We start from the raw sequence: 18,430 nt of genomic DNA, 5'->3' as shown, positions 1-18,430 counted from the left end.
TCAAGCTAAGCTGGTGTGTGGGCGGTGTGGGCGCTCAGCTCTGCGAACAACAAAACACATACGTTACTACCCGGTCACCGGCAAGCTGCCCTCTACGACTTACCCCGGCGCCGACTCACCGGGACACTCCGGGCGAGTCAAAACGCCGGGCGGGGGTAAATACATAAACCGTGGCCTGCCTTGTTAGTTTTTCATACAGCCAAAAAAACAAGCGTAAGAAACAAGCAAAAAGCATCGAAAAACGACTTGCGAAACTCTTCGCCTACTGCCTAAAAATACCCTAAAAAAAATAATTAAATCCACTCCGACCGCCGCTGCAGCTTCACTCTGCCGCGTCGCTCCGTTGAATCGCATCACTGCAACCACCTAAAATAATCTAAGTTAGATTAACACTACTTGTTCAAGCGATAGGACAGATTAGCTAGAGCTGAAATAAAATTGAATCAATCGGTGGATAGACGCGCAGATCTCATTCGGGCGATATCCAATTTCAGCGCCGGAAATTAAAATCCGCCGTACGTGTGTGTTTATGTAAATTTCATTTCGGTAAGAATGTAATTAGATAATTGGCGCAGTGGGTAAAACGTCGCCAGTCACGAAGGAGAACGCTTCGATCGAACAACGAACGGGCGGCCATTGTGCGGGCTGCGTATATATTCAAGGCCTTAATCGCATTATTCCGAAATCGAACAATGGGCATATATCCACAATCGATGCGCGTTTTCAACTTATGCAAATACGGTTCTTTCCGCCGAAATCGGTAATGTGTGCAAATTGACCGAGCGATACGCCTCTCTTTCTCTCTCCGCCTCGTTGCGTGTGAAAATTTTCCGTTCCCGAATTTAAAACAATGTACAACGGGCGCGAGGGCGTAATTAATTACATCGCGAATAATAAAACTGAATAAACGACTCGAAAACACCTGTTAAATTTGAAGGTGCAAAGCCAGGAAGTAAACGTAAGCGGAGCGTGTTTAAAATTATATTTAGCATCCCATATCTTGGCAGACCTATACAAATATAAATAAGAAACGGTAGCGGCGTTCCATGCCATACGGCGGATGCGATGACATTATATTATACTTTGATAAAAGAGCTAGTCATTTATTAATTAATATAATATTTTTTAATATCAGTAGAGTTGTGTTTGTGTTAATTCTAACGGGGTGTACGGAAATAAACATGCGTCACGCGACAGGAATGCAAATTCTTATGAAAAGTAAACGTTTTTCTTTTGTGACGTTTTGTAGCGCGAGATGGACCGAGGAAACGAGCAACTGAGGTGAAAAATAGAACGAAAAGCATTCACGCCGGCACGGGAATAGAACGTGCATTCGGCGGAAGACTTACATAAGAATTAAGGGGGACAAACGCCACTAGACTACGCTATACAAGGCAGAGTGGAGGACCAAACAAGTAGCTGAACTGTTGCCAGCCGACGGACACGGTGAGCATTCCCTAGACGAAAATAAAGCGTAAAAATAATAAACGAAATGAAAATGGACGTTTTCGTCGGTATTCGGGAGTTGAAAAAAATGCGGCATGTATTTGTGGGATATATTATAACCGGGATTATATATAGTTCTGCGTCGGGACGCCGACGCGTCGCGTCGTGCCACGACGCCAATCCCGGTGGAAAACCTCTTTGCCTACGACCGCGATAATCGCCGAGACCACCTGGTCAATGAACAGAAAGGAAACCCGACACTTCCATTTGCGGCTCAAAGCTAAAGGTCCAATGTCAACAAACTCGGAAAATTATTTTCCTCCAAACGAATCCGAAATAACAGGACAGAACAATACAATATTTATTACTTGTAAAGCCAACAAATTACAATACACTACAAGATTTTTACTATAGATTAGTATGTTAAATAAAGGATTGGTTCTGTTATTATTTTTTATTTCATATATTAAATCAAACTAAGATTAATAGTACACTTTGAAATAGTTAGTATTGGGCTTTAAAACAATATTTTAAAACCCAGTAAATATTGATATTAAAAACATGTTTTTTATGTTACAGTTAGTTTTTATGTTAGCATATTCCTTAATCATATAATTTTATATACAATTAAGTTTGACTACCGTGATGCAAATGTAAAACTGCGCGCTGATTTTAAAGTTTATTAGTTTTAGTTCCTAGAATATATTAGTAAAGTTTAAACTTATACATAGAAACACCTATTTTAAGCAATTTGCAATGTATGCTAAAATTCATTATATATGCGAGTAATAATATAATCGTAAAATATGCAAATATATGCAAAACAACGTATTGAAATAGTTTAATGGTCAGTATTATTTTACTGCAATGTTCAGGATAAATAGATTTTTGGTCAGTATGAACATAGAAAGTTCAGTGTTTATTTTAGAGTTGGTCAAAAAACGAGTTAATCTAATGAAAGTTCAAAAACTATAATTATATTTATAACTTTCATTGAGTAAGGTTTGCCAATCAAACAGACAGTTTAGAGTAGTATGTAATTTAAAAATCAACCATTTATTGTAATCATCGATCATCATGCCATATATTAAATGTTAATTATTGATTATTTATTTGTGGGTTGGTCGGCCCTAATACACCTTGATAATGACCATGTATTAATATACTGACCATCTGTAAACATAAAACTGACCTTGAGTCTAAAATACAGATCATATAATATAAATACTGGCTATTCTTTAAGAATAGTGACCATTCATTATTTATACTGACAGCTTTAATACTGACCGGTGTATAACGACCAAGTAATATAAATACTGACTGTATAATATAAATACCGACCATCTAATTTTAAATACTGTCTAAAAACATTGAAAAAATAAGATTTTTCCGCTAAAATAGAGAGCAAATGATGCTTTTCTTAAAAATCAAGTATGAAATAAAAAAAATATGCTAAAATGTAGAACAGATCAAATACAAAAAATAAGATGCTCAAAATATGTTATATATTAACAAAAATAGTCCAAAAAATAGATATTCTCCTCTACATATCATATATGTATTTCTATATTTTAAACAAATTTGGACAAATTAGAGATGTTACTAAATTTTTTTTATGTTGAAGTAGTGAAAATTATAAGCTATCAAAATCAATAATTTATTAATCGTTATTATTTACGTATGAATAGCGATAACAATTTGAAGACGTCCGTGCGCTGCGAGTGTCGGAATAATAATGAAGTAATTAGAGCGTTTGTATATGACAACTTTGCTCGACGCAAGCGGAGCAATGAAATACCGTTGTGAAATACGAGATAAGCCTCAAAGTGACTCTGTTAAATGAAACGAAGTATAGGTAATAAACACACTTAGATTCACTTTTTATAACTTACTTCCCGTCACCATCTATCGGCCATCCGCGCACAGTCATCAATCCCTAAAGTGGTCTTGACCCGATTAAAGTAAGTAAGTGACGCCAAACTTTTTTTTATTTAATTGTTACGCGTTCTACAGTTTGACATTCACTGATTTTTCTATTGCGAATAAAAAAAATGCGTTCTAAATTATTTGATTTCAAAACATTGGCCTATAAAAAAGTATGTTTATTATTATAAATTAATAGCAGTATTTAATGTGTTAAATTTGTCATTTCTTAAATTTGTTTTCGGTAGAAATGACAAATTTTATTCGATTTTGCATGCACAAGGTATGCAAAAAATAAATTTAAATGCTAAAATGTCGAAAAGATGCGAGAAACACGTGTCTCTACTTATACTACAATATATTGACAGAAATAGTCTAAAAAATCGCTGTTCTCCTCTCCATTTAGGTAATAAACACTTCGATATTTATTACTTACATCCCGTCACCATATATCGGGCATTCTATGCACATTCATCAATCCCTAACTTATATTAAATGTTTACCGATATTTGACCCTAGTGGTCTGGATCTGTTTAAAATAAATCGGTGACGCCCAATCTCATTGCTATGCAATTGCAAATACAAAATTTGGATTATTTATAAAAAAATGTTTATTATTATATAATAAATTATCTACATCATATATAGCATATATGATAATAATAAATAAATATGCACGAGGTTATTAATTAAAGGAACAACGTATTTCACAAACTTAATAACATATGAGTTTTATCTTATCTGTGTGGCAAAAAGTGTAACATTGTTGTATTGTGTTATTAAATATGACCTTTAGTTGTTAATCTTTATAGAGCGCAAGGATTATCCTTGAAAAACGGTTGATATTCCACTGCCTCGGAAAGTCTCCCTGAACTAGAAGAAAAACAACTCTTGTAATATAATAGAAGCTTTGCTTTATCGATTTTCATTTTCTTTCTCCTCTCGAGGATTATGGAGGTCACGGACGTGGAAATATTACGGCAAAAAGAAGCACTCGGTCCGACGCAATCGAGCTTAAAAATACTACATAGCTTGATCAAACAAAACACATATGACATTAGCGAATTAGTTCGCATACACTGTACGTTACTAATGGCGTTAATGATGTGTTTTATGCGTGCTGATTAGTTTGACGATTAACTTGATGATTGATAATCACGACGCTAGTCATTAGCTAAGTAAAAAAAATATCACAGAGTCAAAGACGCGATGAATGATCTAGATAAGAATACAAAACGAAGCGCAATGTTTTATTTAATCAAATCTGGTGCATTATGAGCGTCGTATTTTTTATACATATTTGACTATTAAACGAATTAAATTAACGTTACTAGCAATCCGATTGTGATACGGCATAAAAGACGACCAACGAGGGCACTATTTGCGTTCGTAAACCAATTCAGGTCTTATTTATCGACGGCAATTGGGGCGCACAATTTCCATTCGCAGTATTGCCAACAAACTGGCGTTAACGCTCGCCTTGGGCCGCAGTCGCTTTTTACCAAAATTATAGCGCCCGAAAGGTTTTCGAACGCTGCCGGCCAGATTATGATCGCAGCCAAGTTCGATTAAAACCCATTGCTTCGGCGTTCTTGCGTGTCGGCCGAAAGCCTCTCCAAAAATAATGCCTCGCTGAAAACACACCGATCGATAGTCTACGAAAATTATAATACAACGAACCTATTTTTTGCAGTCGTCATGAATTATTCCTACGATGTGCGCCGGCATTTTATCTTTTTTAACGTAAATACACATATATAAAGTGCTACGCTTTTGCATTCCGATCAATGCACACATACAAAGAGAATCAAATGGATGAACCGGCGCTCGCAGAATAACAAGTGGATAACTTCGCTCACTTTTCATGGCATTTTCTGAAAAACAAATAAACGCACATTTGCAATTCTGATGGTTTTATACCTTTTTTTCGTGCTGTGGTAAATATTTATTCGAATATAAATGAAATTTTACTTTTTTAATGCCTTAAAATCGAGAGGGAAGCTAAACCCTTGGCGAGCGTTTCGCGGTTTAAATGCAGCATCAAGGACGTTTGGGTCTTGACCGGGGATCGAACCTGGGGCCTCCCTCCGCTTCGGCGAAAGGGCGCTCTGACCGCTGAGCTATCAAGACGAATATCCTCTCGATTGCATCAACCGCGGGGTCACTGTTGTAGCTAGCTCTTCATCGTACGAATAATTAATGATGGAAATGCACATTTGATAGAACCCTTCGTCCAAACAGCGCAACGGAACGAATGACTCATGATTGAGTCTGTCGTGTTTTTGCACCCGTTGAATCAACCATACAAAGCATTGAATTGTTTCGAAGAGCAGCAACAATGCCCGTTAAAAATCAAATTAATACATATATAATTTATTATATGTCAAAGTAATTTGATTCCCCGTTGTACGGTTAGTTAAAAATAAGAAGATAATATGCAACATATTTATCGAGCAAACAACGCCTAATTCTTGAAATAAGCAGCATGCCTTCTCAATCCACAATCACTGATTTAGTGAATGATTACGAGGGACGAGGGATGAATTCATAGTTTGGAAAGTGTTTTATAGACAATTAAATTAAAATACTTTTTTACCAATACATATCTAAAAACTGTTTCTTCCTAATTTTTAACTTTACTTTCATATTTAGGGGAAATGTCATGGGTAAAAATCGCTGAAATCTAATGTATTTAAAAGATTTTTTAGTTTCCTTAAATGCTCCTTAGAGTTTTTCTTTTGCTTTTCCATTCACCAAAAGTTTTATTTTATGAGTTCAGATGCATTTTCGCTACACGCATATTTCAAACATATGTTCAAAATAAAAATATTTCCTGGACATATATTATGTAAGAATAAGAATTATTTAAAATATACGAATAAATTAAATGTTACGGCAAATTTATATTTGCGCTGAATTGGCGAAAAAGCTCAATCGAGGGGGTTGGCGTCGGAGGGTGTTTTGCCGGAGAATGCCAAAACCGAGATGACAGGCTCGCCGGATGATGAATCGGCCGCGACCCCTATCGCTCGTATAATACAAGAGAAAGCATTTACGTGGGTGTATTAAAGTGTTATTAATTACGGCAAAGCCACTTGGCAAAACTCGATTATCCCGACGCATATGCACGGTCGCGGGCGAAATTAATCGCCCGCAACTCGAGTTTTCGTTAATTAATATCCACGAGGTCGGATTTTTCGCGTGCGGTTTTAAAATTCAATCTAAGCAAGCGCATTAAGCCACACACTGAGAGCGGTTAATTAATATTGTAAAAATAACCGTTGTTGGGTAACCGAAGCGGCGCAGTCAGATTTCGATGCGACTCATTTAAAAGTCATTTGAATCGTTCGCAACTGGCTGATCAGTTAAGTACGCTCTAACGAGACGTATCGAAACCTTCTAGCGAGCGAAAGTAGTACCGATGCCATCATTGATTGCGACATAGTCATTTTTTAAGTGCAAAATCGTTACGGTATTTTATGAGTTGCGTTTCGAAACAAAGCATAGGTTAAGCTCAACAAAAGGTTACATTGTTTTTTAAAACAATACCTACTCATGACCATTTTAAACAAATTTAATGTATTATAATATGTTGGATAAGGACTGAATAACAAAATATCATTAGCATTAAAAATAACATTGTCCAGTGGTTCGAATCCTATATGGACCCTAATGTTTTTAAATTTCTATCCTGTCTGGGAGATCAGAATTATTGATTATTATTTAACTATAATTGAGATCGATTATCACAGATTATGTTTTCCTAGATTTACCTAATCTTTCGATGAATGAATATGGTGATTAATAATTTAAAAAGTCATAGAAACACATATGCTAAAGAAACACTAAACACCAAAGTAGAAAATTAAGGAATTCATATTCTGAGCTAGACGATGATAGCTTATAGTATTTGAAAGGTGAGTCCCTAAATCGTATGGATTGTCAACATGAATGGAAACATATATCCTACGTTTCTCTATTGTGTCCCAAATGTAGGGGCAAAATTGTAAGAATATTAATAATTCAAAGTAGCAGGAATAATTTTTTTTATTATTCAAGTATGTATTGTGTATTTGGTCAAGCGAGGGGTTGTGTGCGTTTGTTTTGACTGTTTATTTGATGCTATTTCAACCGTGTTAATTATAATATTTAGTTATTTAAAAGCAAATTTACGCTAAATTTACACCAGTATTTTTTTGGGCGTAACGATTGACATTTCCGACGCGCCGGGCGCATTTTGCGCTAGAAATAAAAGCTTTTTTCAACCAAAAAGCGACAAAACGTTCAATATATCAAAAGCAACACTGTTTGCCAAACGCGATTTCAAATGTTAACAGGTTGATTTTTTGCCCTCCGCGTCTATTACGCCACTGCCGGCGGACGTAATGGTACTACTCTACATGCTACGATTTGTTCACGGTTGGTCGAATTTTTAAATCTAAATAAAATATATATCCGTATAGTATACTCATGGCAAGAGTAATAGCTTTAAACGATGCGAATATTAAATAAGAGCAGTCTTACCTATATATATATATATATATACATATGTATTTACAAATTGTTTATTCAGATGCAAACGTGCGAACGTCGACACTTCCGTTATTGATCAAACTGGCGTTACACAGAAGCACAACGAGCGGCAACCGCATCGTTTCGGGTGTTTATCCTTTCAATTGGATATTTCACTTGAATAAAACGATGTACAATGAATCAAGGCTATCTAATCTTGTGCACGGTTCTATCTATCAGTATTGAGCCGTTAATTATGGGGCGAAAACGAGAATCGGAAAAGGCACTTAGACGTTAATTCAGATAGCGCCGGCAAGGCTGAACACGTTCAGATCCGTTCGCTATTGAAATCGAAAGTCTTATTATTGGACCGGTTTGTGCGGCGATCGCGTGTCGAACAGCCGGCCGATGCAAACGAAAGCTTTAAAAGTCGATTCGGAGTCATAATTATCGCGTTGCGCAAATTTTAACCGTGTAAAGTCGGGAAGTAGCGCGATTCGCTCCATTTCCTCGACGAACCTAAGATACTAATACAAGGTCCCTTAATTAGGACGGTCGAATGCGAAAACTGACGCTCTATGACTAATCCGGAAACCGGCAGTTGCGACCTTGTTCCTGTTTTTTATGCAACGTTCATATTTCTTCAATCAACGCGCCGGATATTAATTTTCACGCAGGCGAATCTCGTGAATGCAAATACGCGGCGTGTTCATAAAAAAGAACAATCGATATTATTAAAGTTGAACTAAAATCGAAATTGTTAGAACTTTGGTTCGGTTGAAACTTTTCAAACTCGTTTCTGGTCCAGCTCGGCGGCGCTCTTTGCCGTACGTACTTTACAATTTACTATGTAGAGAGATTGAAATAATTAGCCTGAGAGAAAATTGGAAAGGCGCTATTGTAAAAAATACATTCTCAAAATTATAGAACGTCAATTGTAATACAATATACATTACACATACCTATAAAAAACATTTTACTTTCAAGCATTTAAAAACTAAACTTACACAGTTTAGAAAACTTGTTTTTAGAGGGCATTTACATAATATATATTTACTTATTGTAAATCTCAAAGCATTACAACAACAAGGTAAATTAGTGACATAAAGTAACTGTGAAATTAAGAAAATCTAGGTATATTATTTTAGATATAGTATTACTGATGAACAGAGAACAAATTTTAATATGACGATTTGTTATAATGAACGCGCGAAGGACCAAAATCTATTTTGATTGATTATTGTCGATTTTATTTTCTTGTATTTATACCCGAATTGTAGAGAAATATGTCTCATATTTCGAAAAAGGTAAACATAAAAAAGAACTCTTTATAATATATTATTAAAAAAAATGAGATTTAAGTTAGCCGAAAGGCAGATTTTATGGCATAACTTTGTGAAAAGCCTCTAAACAAGTTTGCAATCTGCCGATTTTCATGCGGAGCGGTTTCTACTCATCAGATTATTAGATTACCAGAGCAAAGATAAGGCCGATCAGAATAGTTAGGAAAATTGCTATTTAAATACTTTCGAGCTAAATTAAAAACTTCTAAGAGAGCATGCATATTTTCAAGCTTCTGTCACGGACACATCCTTTCTTATGCAGCTAAATAAAAAAATGTCTGAAAATATTCGAATAAATTTAATTATCAATAAAAATAATTTTCGAGAAATTATAAATTTTTTTTTGGCACTTTTTTAAAAAATTGTGTTATAAATAATAATCTTAATTCAAATTTCCTAGTTAAAAATATAATTAATAAATAATAATTTTGTAAGAGTCTTGAATCGAAGTTTATTTAATTTATTTGTTTACTAAAAATGACCATCATGACTAAACAGGTTTCCCAAATGAGTCATAGCTATTATGAAAAAATATTGAAGATTTCATATATGAGCCGTTGTTTGTGAAAGTGGTATAAGTCAATTTATTCATACACCAACTTAAGCATATTGGCAAACGATAATTAATTCGGGTAATGTTTTTAAAACTATAAACTTGGTAAATTTTATTATGCAATAATAATTAATGACAATAAACGACTTTTCAGCTAAATTACACCAATAATTTAAATAATAGCAAATTTAAAATTTATATTTTAATTGAGGTTGGTTTTCCTAAGATGTATTTTTTAATGTAAAAATAATAATTAAAATAAAGACATGTAAGTAAACCAATAATTGAATTTCTTAAAAATAATTGTAATTATATTTTTATGAATTTATAAATAAACAAGTATGAAAAAATTACTTCGTTAAGATAATTAATATTAATAAAATTATTTATAAATACACTTATAGGTCCTGAAGTTGTGTACAGTGGTAACATAGTAATTTTGTTGAAAATTTTAGGCCTTCCTCGTTTTTAAAATAAATCAAAACTTTAAATATAGCATTTTTTTCAATAAATTTTGTAGATACATTTGTGAAGTTCATTGAAATAAATGAATGACCCGACAACAAAAATGTATGGTCAATAACGTTTATGTTATTGTCAGCTGATTGAACAATTCTTAACCACAATAATGCAAGCTTTATATTTCGGTTTTGCCCGGCACACATGGAACTATATTGAATGTGTTTCAGGTAACAATATGCTATTATGATTATTCCACTTTCAATAAATACAATCCTGTGATTGCATTTTACAGTTAAACTTATTTTAATTAATTTATGAGGATAATATGTGATTATAAAATATAAAATAGGATTTTTATCTGACAAAAGCTACCGATTTTCAACACTTTCAAAAAAATAACGGCTCATATATACATAGGCGCACATATACAATTTAAACAAATGAATTTAAAAAAACAGACTATATTTATTAAATAAATACCGTTTGAGAATACATACAGTTCAATGAGTAGTTCATGGAGTAAGGGGTTAGTTCTAAGATTGTATACGCTTTCCCATCACTGAAAATGGGGTGGTATGAACGTCGGAAATTACGGACACGTCTGCATCGCAATTATGCCGAGCGTGTGCGTCTTATCTTGGCATGAGCCATAAAATAGTGGTTGAGTCGAGTGTACACGAACCCGAGAGACTTTTGATAGACGACTTTCGCCTCGCGAGGCACGACGCGCGGTAACCAGCCAGCTAGAGCTCTACAACACTAGCGCACATCAACCGGAAATTTATCTTTGAATTATCTAAAATGTCACGTAATCGGGTAAGTCACCTTTCGCTTGGCACCCGCATAAAATTCACTTTAGCTCGAGCGTAAACATCCCTCGCGAAGTCCGCGCCGCTCGCCTGCGGAATAATAAACGTCGGCCGGGCGCAGGGGGCGCTTTACAAATGGACGACGCCTTTCGAAAATCTCATTATGTTTGGCCAAAGAATTAACTTTTGAGAAACTATTGCGATGCGAAAGTTCTAAAAGATGAGCGTAAAGGGCGGCGCCGGCAGTTTTCATTAGTGCGGACCGAGAACTTTTTCAGAAGATCGAAGGGGCGCGAGTGCAATTTAAATCGAGAGTGCGTCGACTCTACTAATTAAAACGTATGATGTAAAAAATGGTAGATTTATTACGTTAAAATCCATAAAACAGCATTACCATTCTCCACGCTCTAGTTCACGCGCCGAAGGTGGTTATTATTTGGAATTATTTTCATAGTGTAACGAGCGCTCTTATTAACGCCAAGATTGATTACGCGAATGCGCATGGAGCGTCTAATTTTTTTCGATAAAAAACAGTGTATGTAGCATCCGAAATGAGCGTTTATCAATCGACGGTATAAATAGCTAGGGAAGCAGGGCAACAGCTGGCGGTTACGCAAAATACAAAAAGACGCAGAGCTAAGAGTTTTGCGCGCGCATTTATTACGCACGAAGGTATAAAAGATAAATTTCGCCAAGAACGAAATTCTGCTATGGGAAGACTGGTGAATTATACTCGGCCCTGCGACTGTTAAACGGGCCCAAGAGAGTAATTACGGGAAAAAGGGTTACGAGTGACTGGCGGCGTTTCCTAGTCTCCGAAAAGGGCAAATTTTAAATTTACTGCCGGCCTGAAAATAAAGCGCTTATGCATATACATGCCTAAGTGTATATCGCCGATTACGGTATTGTAAAGTTGATCGGACCAAAAGCAAACTGAGAGTTACGGTCAAAGTTAACTAACGCCGGCGCCGCGTAATCGAATCAAGCAGACACCTTCGGAATCGGAGACCCATTTGAAGCCCATCTCCCGACATTTGAATACCAAATGACCTGTCTGGAGGCGGCGGCATTGTTAGAATTTCACGGTTGCAGAAGTGCAAAGAATGAGCGAAAATCTAGACGACGACGCCTAGTTTTTACGGTGAACGAACGAACGGTGCGTATTCAAATACGCGCTCGTTTCCACGTGAGATATTTTGCATTTAAAAATGGCCGCGTTTTTTATTTAAAAAAAACGGACAGATTGTTCTGCACAACATTGTATTACTTTTAATATAAAATTCATTGATGATTGAGTCTCATTGTGTATTAATGAAATTACACAAAGGATGTGTATACCGTACCCACTGTCTAGAACTCTCAAATAAAATTTAATCTGACATGATAAAACGACGGGTCTGACTTGATTGATAGATTCTGATGTTGAATAGCTTTATTGGGTCAATTTAGTTTTCGCAAATATTATTCATAGAATTTTCGATATAATAATGAATCACACACGACAAAAAATATAAATTGAATATTAAGCAATTTTAATAATAATAAATGTTTATTGATTAAATGAAAATACCCAAGATAATTTTAAATTAACTGACATTGTTGTAGAATAATATTCATAATATTAACTAAACTAAATTTAACATGCTCTTACTTTTAAACATTTATTTTACCGAAAATATAAATATTATATGTTAAGTCATGCTTATTCTTTTATAAAAATACCATTAACTATTTGTAATATCTTTTCCATCTCATAAATTATTCCAAAACCTTAACGAACCATTGAGCATAAGTTATTACAGAATGATTAATCTGTGTTTTGGCATTAACCAGAGTTTTCATGTCAAACATCGAAAAATCAAATATTCAACATTTCAATTTCCATCATCTCTTTTTTATAAAAAATACTGGTTACTTTACAAATGTCTAAATACAAATCAGTAACAAGTTCTTGCCTTGAGGTATTTAAATAACTGGCAATCTAATTTGTTGCTAATATAAAACACATATCACGTGCGTTACGGTAAAAATAAATAATGACATAAATACATTTTACGTTCATATAAAAGGAACGACTAAAATATCACGGGCGATTAAAATAGCTGATATCGCACAGACGGTTATAAAATAAATTTGTTTACACACATATGTTTCATATTAGCACAGTTAGTAACGTACATTACATCTATCTGCATTGTACATATTGTATAATCAAGATGGCTTATATACATTTATTTTGCATAATAACAAAAAGTATCCACGATTAAGATTAGCCGTAGTATATAACCCAAACAATCTGATACAAATTATAAATAGCTAAAATATTAATATTTCGACAGTAAAAAATGCGCACTACACAACAGCGCCGGATCGAGGTTAATTAATCACTAAAATAGATCGTTTTTATCTCGATGGGCAGATGGACAAAAAGCTCGACTCTACGTCTCGCAGCGGCGACAACTACGATGTCCATATTTCACGACTCGCCTCGAAAATTCGCGGAAAACTCGCTCAGACATCGTTAAAAGTCGGGAGATTTATGCGTTCTCGGTTGCTGAGCAAAAACAACGAAAAGCCATCCATACACATAATAATTTATCTTAGAGAAAATTTACGCCTATATTTTGATTCGAAGCTAAAACGGGAGAGCACTTTGGAAATTGATAAATGCAGTTCGAAACTCCAAGAAGTTGGGGAACTATAACTGGGTTTAGGAACATTGATACGGTGTTATAGCACGACAAAATTAAATAATCAGTGAGGCGGTTTTGCCTTTTCAAAAAAAAAAAAAAACAAATGAATAAGCTTATTATCAAAATCTTTTTTGAATAAAATACTTTCAATCTATATTGATTTCGATTCAAGTTGCTTTAATTATTACTATATACATTTGCATGCAATATATTAGGGATATAAACATACTTTGGTAAAAAGTGGCAATTTAACGATTCGTGTTCTTGTGATTAATGCCTCAGTTATTTTAAATGCCACTTGTTATCATAATATTCCGATCTAATACAATATAACAAAACTATCTTGTAGCTTAAATAGTACGATTTATAAGTAAAATTACTCACTGATTTCAAATGTGTCATCACAGTATCACACACATATTAATTTATTTAATATACATATCTTACGCGGAGCTTTTGATATGACTTGTTTTAACAATGATTTAAGAAAAAGAATAGCAATGTATCAAAATAATAACCACAAGTTACTCAAAGGTGAAAATAAAATAAAACACAAATAAAGTGGCATAAGAATATGAAAAACACCATAAGCTATTAGTTTATGTAAATTAATACATATACATAATTTAGTATTAAAAATATTTAACATTTTTTTATCAAAAGTGTGGCAATATTTTGCATTATAATAATAATAATGATCGATATAAAAAAAATACGCGTTGTGAGTAAAAATAAATCAAGTATTTTAATTTAACACGTAATTTAAAACATCATTAAAAAATACTAAACAATTTTTAATATAATGTTATATGAAAATTTTGTATAAAAATACCGAGCAAAAAATATTTTGTTAGCATTGCAATATTGTAGACATTATTTGAAACCAGCGTGAATCATTGTAGAAGAAACGTAATTTTACTTATAATAGTGTAGTGTTATAGTAAATGCAGTATTATTTTATTTATATTAAGAAAAAAATAATCAATGAATTAGAGTACCTGAGCATATAATTATATTGATAATTTTGAAAAAACACAATTTACAATTTCTTGTCACAATTAGAATTTTTTTATTTATTTGAAAACACAAAAACATGGTTTTTCCCAATGCGTCACGAAAGCCTTAGTATTGATTTACTGTACAAGAAAGTATACGTGTTACAGTAAAACATATGAAATATATAAAATCAGCACGCAATTTTACTTAATAGTAATATTAAAAAAAAAAACGCTACTATTTATCGGAGGCTTTTTTAAATATATTGGTTAGGCTCATTTTAAAATAATTGTAAGAACCCTTTTTGTTAGAAATTTATTTTGAACATTTAAAAAAATAATTACCCTGGTAACAGAAAAGTAAAAAATAAAATATTTTTTTCCATAATCCGTTTATATAAAATAAAACTATACAGGAATATTTGCAATCAGCACATTGTGTTATATATTACATTGATCATTTTTTAACAAAATATCAAAGTATAGTATTTTAAATATTTATTGATTAAAAAAACTGGATGTGTTGAATTCAAACTAATACCATAATTTATATTTTTGTCTTGAGAACTACAACATTGTGTTGTATTAATATTAATCATAGATAAAATGTGTTATAAATAAAATAAGCACGTAACTTAGATTAAAAAATAAATCTCACAATCATGACTGGTTAGGATTCCCCAATGCGTCATATTGGATTTGCTATTAATATTGATCAACTGCACAAAAAGCATGCATGTTAAAAATCATAAAATGTCTAAAAGCAGCACATGATTTTTATAGAATAATGTGCTAAATATTTTTTTTATATTACTGAACATACTTATAACATAATTAAAATAAGCGCGTAACTTATTGATATTAATCTAACCATAATAGCTTGACAGGTTTCCCCAATGCGTCACGATAGATTTTTTTAAACACGTAATTTTACTTTATATAAATTTTGTACTGCAATATTTTGTGTTAAATTAATAATAAAAAACTGTACGTTTTCTATTAAAAACTATTTTTTAATTTAATATTTTACATATGTAAAATGATTTTATCACAAGAATTTGATATATTTTGCGTTATATTAAAATTGTAAGCTAAAACAACATATTTTAAACCAGCATATATATTTACATGTAGTTTTTGTAAAAAAAAATACTATCGATCGACTTAAAAACAATCTGTATGCGTTGTGGGTGAAAAAATAACCGTCAATATTTGAAATCAGCTCGTAATTTAACGTATCATTTCAAAAATAATCGTTGTACGTGTTGTGATTAAAAATGTGACGAGTCAATGCAGTTATTAGGAAATCGGGCTAGTTTTAAATGCGCCACTCGATCATAAAATTACAACACGTGCGATTGCACAAATTGCAGGTACGGGAGTTTCCCGGCGCGCACGTGTATATACGGCGCGCATTTATTTGTTTGTTTATCGCATTTAAAAACAATATGAAATGTCAGTCTTACCGATGATTGAACGACGGTCAAAAAAAGTTCAGTCACGCCGTCGTAGCACACAGTACACTAGTTTGCTTTTTTCAGAACGTTTTGACACTGGCGAATACGATTCGATCGCACGACACGCGTCGTTGCGGCGGGGAAAAGTCCGTCGGCGAAAAGTGAGCGCATGTACGATCGGTCGGAACGTGCGGAGATGCGATTCACATTTTCCTCTGTCGGGCTATAGAGATACGGTGTGTGCGTGCGGAGGCAGGGGCGCCTCGGCGCGTGTCGGGGCCGGCGGTGCGGTCCGGTCGGCGCGGCGCGGCACAGTGGCCGCGAGTCCGTTCTCTGCGATACCCGTCCCGCTCTTCGGGTAGCGGCGTCTCGCTCTCGGCGCGCCGCCGCCTGCGCGCGCACTAGGGAGGGGCGCTCGGCGGCGAGCAGGGGCGCCCAACGCACGTGCACGCGAGCGGAGCCGAACCTCCGTCCCACCCTCTCCCACCCCGAAGCGCCCGACGGAGCGGCGACCGCAAAAGCTTGCGATGTCGGATTCGTTTTTGCGATTAACGAATTATGCTTTTTTAATGTGAAAATATTCGACGTGTTTAAAAGTCAACTGCGAATTCCATGTTTTGAGATATGTCTCATATGATTTTTTCGATTAACCGTTAAAGTATTAAAATAATCTATATCTGAACTAATATATATGTATGTACAATACAAGCGCATCCAGATATCAGAAGAAGAAAAATAAAATACTAATCTATATAAATCCATAAATATCCGTTTTAATGCTTTATAAATAATCTTTTGGGCGCGTTTACTTAAGGGAAAGGCACATATAATTGAGCATAATAAAAACAAAGTAATTCTAAATTTACCCTCAACGATTTAAGATTTATTTAGTCTATTACAAAATAAATAATTTAAAGTTAAAATGCACGCTGGTCAATATTTTCCCCTTCAGCACAGTTCTTGTTTTCACAGTCATGTTTGGTAGCAATGTTTTGACGCACAACCTAAATCTATTTTGCATAATCTAGGTTGATTCATGTTACATGCTTGAAGCTCCAACTGTTGAAATAAAATTGTGTAGCGGCTTTCCAGAGCGTACAAAAAATGTAGGGACTCGGCGAGGAATTGTACCGTGTCAACAGATTTAATTGTATTTTATTATAACATATACAAATAAGTATTTCGTACACGCACACAAACGAAGTAAAATATCATAAATGATAAAATGGCCCTAGTCGTTAATTCATACGAAACTGCCAGTATGCAAATTTTCAGATTTCTAACTAAAGCAGTGTGGATGTAGTGAGAGAACATCATATACAATGTGATTATTATACACATATATACATACTACTTTTTTCTTTATCATGAGTTGAAATGCTCATTCCGAGAATATATAATATATATATGTTCACAAATTAATTGAAAAAAAAGAGAGAGAGAGAAATACATTTTCTTTGCGATTGTTTTTATTAGTTTGTTAAAAGTTTTAAAGGCTATGTATTTCAACGAATCTGTATTTATGCGTTATTTTACTTTATTAAACATAAAATTACTATTTATGAATTGTTTTATGGGGGACGGGGGTGGGGTGGTAAACGTGTTTGCTGCAGCTTTTTCTTTAGGTGTTTTGTTCATAAGCCATTTTAATTAATATAATATGTATGCATAAAATGAATGAGTGTAAAAATTAGCATTTAGATTAAAGGAATAAACTGTTTATTTTTAGATCTTTTGTTGTAAGCTGACATGCGTAAGCCCAATACGTTACAATGATATAAATTTATACCTACTGTACAAGTAATTAAACATAACTTTCAGTTTGAAAGTCAATATATGCCGGTTTTTAATAATATCGCATTTTTATAAATAGCAATTGGAGTCTGCTGCAGTGACTTGAGCCCACGACCTTTGCGGTACTAGTCAACACCGTATTTCGTAGACTTGATAAATAATTTAACGTGGCATATGTATTCATCTTTTTTTAAATATTCTTATTTTTCTTTAAAAATGAAACTTGTAATATGTATAATGTTTAGTATTATTAATATAAACTAAATTTAAAAAATGTGTTAATTGATCATTATATATTTTTAAATATCAATAATCCAAAATAATGAATGGCGAAAGAATATTTTACAATGCTACCTATAATATGTATAATGTTTAGCATTATTGATAATAACTTAGAGGGAGGGAGTTGCAAGAGGAAAATTATTTTCTGCCGCTCAATATTA

At 33.8% G+C, this 18,430-nt stretch overlaps 1 protein-coding gene and 1 long non-coding RNA gene across 2 annotated transcripts in view; one reads left to right on the top strand and one right to left on the bottom strand.

Annotated features, from left to right (window-relative positions):
* mbl (splicing regulator muscleblind) overlaps positions 1 to 16,340 on the bottom strand; it is a 190,009-nt gene extending 173,669 nt beyond the window's left edge. The window contains exon 1 of the mRNA XM_088204640.1: positions 16,203 to 16,340. The gene's annotated coding sequence lies outside the window, so the exon portion shown is untranslated. The remainder of the gene's footprint in view (positions 1 to 16,202) is intronic.
* LOC148226371 (uncharacterized) lies at positions 643 to 1,318 on the top strand. The gene is made up of 2 exons (XR_015812371.1): positions 643 to 760; positions 1,250 to 1,318. It is a non-coding gene; the product is annotated as an uncharacterized LOC148226371 (long non-coding RNA).
* Positions 16,341 to 18,430: the final 2,090 nt, after the last annotated feature.

Source organism: Plectrocnemia conspersa, unplaced genomic scaffold, assembly GCF_051122295.1.
Source record: "Plectrocnemia conspersa isolate PC_06_02 unplaced genomic scaffold, ASM5112229v1 ptg000014l, whole genome shotgun sequence".
Taxonomy (NCBI): domain Eukaryota; kingdom Metazoa; phylum Arthropoda; class Insecta; order Trichoptera; family Polycentropodidae; genus Plectrocnemia; species Plectrocnemia conspersa.
Note: the sequence above shows the minus strand (reverse complement) of the source record. Positions and strands in the feature narration are given on the sequence as shown.